A 5,113-nucleotide genomic window follows, 5' to 3' on the forward strand; every position below is an offset into this window, starting at 1 on the left:
CTTTCACTTCCCAGAGATCAAAAGGACTTTATATTTATTATAATATATAATATATATATCATACATATATGTATCATATATATACATATATATGATACATATATGAACATATATATATGTTTGGAATAGCAAATCCCTAACCTAAGTATGTATCAGAAGCTCCTTGGGATCAGGTTCCTAGGTTTGTGGTTAGGAAAGGTATTCTGACTTTATAGGTCTTAGTTGAGATCCGGATCAAGAATCTGTGTTTTTAAGGGTTGCCTGGGTAGCTCAGTTGGGTAAGCGTCCGACTTCAGCTCAGGTCATGATCTCACAGCTTGTGAGTATGAGCCCCGAACATATATATATCATATATAATATATATATGAATGACATATGCTTTAATGTGGCATCTAATAAAGTTACTCAGAGTGGGAAAAGCTCGTTAGGTGGGGTAATGCCATTATCCTTATCTCCAATGCATCAGTAGACCATGAGTCTCCAAGACTAGACAGTAAGTTCACAGGACTTCTGAGAGGAATGTGGCTTGTGAAGGACAATTACATGAGGTGACGAATTTTTCAGTAATAACAGTCATGTCTAAGAATTTTGGTTTCATAATATAAAATGAATGGAAATATGTAATCTTAACTATTTTACTTGGTTGATAACTTTGTGATTGTTGCTAGAGGGAGGCTGTAATCCTTGCGAAACATCAGTACTGTGTCAGACTGGGTCCTAGGTGGTTCGGAGACATTCCCTGTTTAGTCTACTGCATCCATTTTTGCTCAGTCTCCTGCTACTGGAAGACTGGAGAAGCACATCTAGATCTCTGTACTTCATTCATTGCAGAAGCTATGTGTCTTTTCTAGAAACTGGAAAGTTGATATCCCAAACCAGGAAGAATCGTGGAGATAGTTATCAGGAGCCAGAGGGAAATAGCAGGAGGAGGAGAGTAGGAGTGATGGGTGAATAGGCCACCAGAACGATAGTCTGGGAGAGCCCTGGGGTAGAGGTGATGATCACATTCAGCAGTATACTTGGGTGAGCCTTCCTCATTGACAGGCAGCAAGGGGCAAAGTGGGCAATGAGGATGGAGTGTGGTTGCTCAGCATCTTGGGGAGAGGCAGAGGTCAGAGTCTAAGGCCTAAACTAAACACAAGGATATTAAAATGCTCTTGGACACTTTGGGTGGGCATGTGGGAATGCACAGTTCCAAGCCAGTGTGGCTGGTACAACAAGAGCAAAATCAGAGTAGGTATGCACAGGTGGGAATAGAATTTAGACTTCTGTAAGAGGTGCAGGTCTTTGGAATAGCAATTCCCTAACCTAAGTATGTATCAGAAGCTCCTTGGGGTCAGGTTCCTAGGTTTGTGGTTAGGAAAGGTATTCTGACTTTATAGGTCTTCATTGAGATCCGGATCAAGAATCTGTGTTTTTAAGGGTTGCCTGGGTAGCTCAGTTGGGTAAGCGTCCGACTTCAGCTCAGGTCATGATCTCACAGCTTGTGAGTTTGAGCCCCGCGTCAGGCTCTGTGTTGATAGCTCAGAGCCTGGAGGCTGCTTCAGTTTCCGTATCTCCCTCTCCCTCTGCCCACCCCCCCCAAGCCCCGACAATCTGTCTCTCTGTGTCTCTCTCTCAAAAATTAAAATAAAGATTTAAAAAAATTAAAAAAAAAGAATCTGTGTTTTTAAACAGAATCCTAAAGTATTCTGATATACAACTGGATATGGGGTTACATTCCTTTGGAAATTTTTTACAATACTAACAAAGTAATTCATGGTGATATTTTAATGTTTAATAAAGACTCTGGAATGCTTGTAAGAGATTACCTTCACTTTACCAAATTTCTTGAGTCTAAATAGAGATTTTAAAATATGAGGCAAGACTTTCCTCTCCTACTCTTATACCATTGGGGAAAAAAATATCATCTGAAATAAACATCACTGGGATTAACATACAGACACGAAATTGAAACATAATCTCATGCCCCGGTGCTTAATGGAAATGAGTACCCACTGACTAGACTCTGGGCATGAATAAATAGAAGTATTGACCACTAGTCAGAAGAAATCATTGTAGCATTTTATAAAGGATGAGTGATGCCTCTTCAGAAATGTACCACAAAATATGTCATTTGAAGGAATGCACACACTATTAACCTTTTTATAGTTCAAGTCATTAGAATGTGATGTTGAATATTTTCAGACATCAGGAAAGATAGATTTACCACGAGGCAGCTTGTTAGAGCAAAAACAGCTCTTGATGTCAATTCAAGGAATCTAGGCTCTACCCTTCATTCAGCTACTGTCCCCGTGTCCCTGAAGAAAGGAGCAGGGCTATGTCTCCAAGGTTTTTCAAGATCTAATAGTCTATGATATTTGTCTTTGTAATTTAGGATTCTCAGACAGAAATGAGTCAGATGACCGTAGTACTATAGTGGTTGGCAGAAAAAAAAAAAATGCAGCAATACAGCTTTACATTCTTCTAGTAAGAGGCAACAACTAATGAGATCATTTCTGGATTAGCCATTTATGTCCCCTAAATCCTTAAAGCTCTTTTAATTAGAATAAAAAATGACAGCCCATATTCCTGGCTCCTTGATCTATTTTATTTCTATAGACCATCCTAACGTGTCCTTCGTTCATTTACTCATTCATATAACAAATATTTATTGACATATATTGTGTGAAAGACACTGTGATACTTAGTATGAAAAATCTACTCCAAAGGGATTTAAAAATTAATAGAGATGATAAGAAGCATACAGTGTTTCAGAAAAGAAGAAACACTGTGGTTGCAAATGATGATTGTCCTAAGAATTCAGACTAGGAAAGCATATTTCTGGTGTGATTCATATTTATAGGATGCTATGCGAGTGATACCCTAAAGTTCACATAGGGTTTGAAAGTAGAAATTTGGTGGGGGCAGCCTTTCGGGCACAGAGAGATGAAACAACTGGATCGTATTTAGAGAAGAGTGAATAGTTCAGCTTGTTGTACCAGACACAGGAAGGAAATCCCTGGGAAATGAGCTGAAAACATGGGCTGGATTACCAATGGTGAAGTGCCTCTAGTGAGGCTCATGGGCCTTGTTTTTTTTCGGAAACAGTTTTCTGCAGATCAGGCCATTTCTGAGCTGGTCAATTTCTTATTTCTGCCTTCAGGACACCTTTGCCTTTAGCTATGATCACCATGATATTGTATGTGTGTTTCCCCACACCTGGGCTTATTTTCTGGGAGACATTTGCTTGGTATCCTGGCTTTGAAACTTGGCCTTTGATATGTAAGACTGGGATACCAAAGGTTAGGTTCAGTCTTTCTACTTTCTTGACTGTTTTCTCTCAGGCTATACTCTGATTTTATTAATTCTTAATCTTATTTCTTCAGTATGTCTCAAGATTCTTTGTGTGTTGGAAAAAGAGACCATTGTTCACAAAACAAGAGAGAATCTAGGCTTCCTAGTAAGAAACACTAGAGATCCTAGGTGTTCAGAGCTTTGTTTTTGTCTTACTAACCACCTAGCATACTTAAAGGTCTATAACTGTGCGAAGTGGTTGCATGTGTTTGAAGTTTCAGTTTAAAGAACAAACCAGACCTAATCATTAGTTATATTCTAAAACCTACTTTTGTCACTACGAGAAGAAAATTCCAAATCACTTCTTCCAGTATCCAATGTCTCCTGTGCTGTTTATTATAGTCCTTTGGAACAATTTTGCCTACCTCTTTGAAATCTATTGATTTTGCCCCCTCAGTGACATTTGAATCTTCCATGTGATGCCTTTGGTGTGTTGTTGAAATACCTTCCAACAAAAATAATAAGTAGATTTGATTTGGAGTATGGGTAATCTAGAATGTGAGTTTAAAGGACTCAAATTCACTATGTTGCTTTGTCTAACAGCATTAAGTATATTTGGGGCTGGCTTTGGGTAGAACCGAAGTGAGGGAGCTTAATCTTCTGGTTCCTTAGCCTTCTCTCTGATTCCTCCCTGTCTGGCCAGTGGCCCTAGGTTTTCTCTCAGGAGAAGTTTTTGCTTATTCTCTTCAAATGTCATACTTTGGTAATGTTCCATTAAACTAATTCACAAAAAGGTTTAATAAACTGATAACTCTCGGTGGGTTTCCTTTATCATTCTTATTTGCTTTTAATAGCTCATATTATCCTAAGCCAAAGGAGTTATTTTTTAATTGGGTATGTTAGAGGTAGTGAGGTATTCCTGGCTTCTTAAAATGAATAACGTACATTTACCCTCTCCCATCTCAATCAAAAAGAGCCATTTTTTAAATTAAATATTTATTTAGGTAACTTCTAAAGCTCCTTGTTAGGTATTATGTTAAGTTTAGTGAATACACCTGATATTTTATGCCTACAAGCTTCCTGCTCCTAGTTTGCATTTAGAATATGTTTCATTCCTCAAGTGTTTGGTGTTTTCTACTTACATCTAATGAAAATTCTGTGCTGCTGTCAAAATTGAGAAAGCACAGTTATCATTCACTGTGGTAGGTCAGGAAAATTTAAATTGGATTTGTACTCTTTTAAATCATAGTCTGTTTAGACATAAGCAAATTACATGCAAATAATGTAGAAAATATCATGTGTATTTGTTAGACTTGGATATGACCTTTGGGAAAATAATATTAGAAAAGTGCCTGGCTGTATTGTAGGACCATTGGAGAAATCTGGCAGAATAGATGGTCATCGACACATAGAAAAACTATTAATTTCTTTATGCAATTGCTCATATGAGAATTGGATTGTTGCTCTGATAAGGAAGGGAAAAACCAAAGAAAGTTAGCCCCAAGAATGTGCTAAAGACAAAGGGACAAGTGGCTTTACTTGTTTGTTAATCTTGTTAAATCAAGGAAGAGAAGAGAATAATGTTAACATTGCTGTATCAGGAATGCCACATGCAACTCAAAGCAAGGTTCCCCTCAAATCAGCTTAAGTTTATGATAAACTTGAACTTATGTCACTCACGTCATTATCACACTTATGGCCAATAATGCTGCCCTTTTTTCTGATTTACACATTATGGTAAATAAATTACACTAATTTTGCTGCCTTTAAGACATTGTTTTAAAGAAAAAAACAGCAGGCAAGCAGTTGCACTGTTTGGCAAGAGTTTTTCCATGAA

Source organism: Panthera uncia, chromosome A2 (genome assembly GCF_023721935.1).
Source record: "Panthera uncia isolate 11264 chromosome A2, Puncia_PCG_1.0, whole genome shotgun sequence".
In the NCBI taxonomy this organism is placed as follows: Eukaryota; Metazoa; Chordata; class Mammalia; order Carnivora; family Felidae; genus Panthera; species Panthera uncia.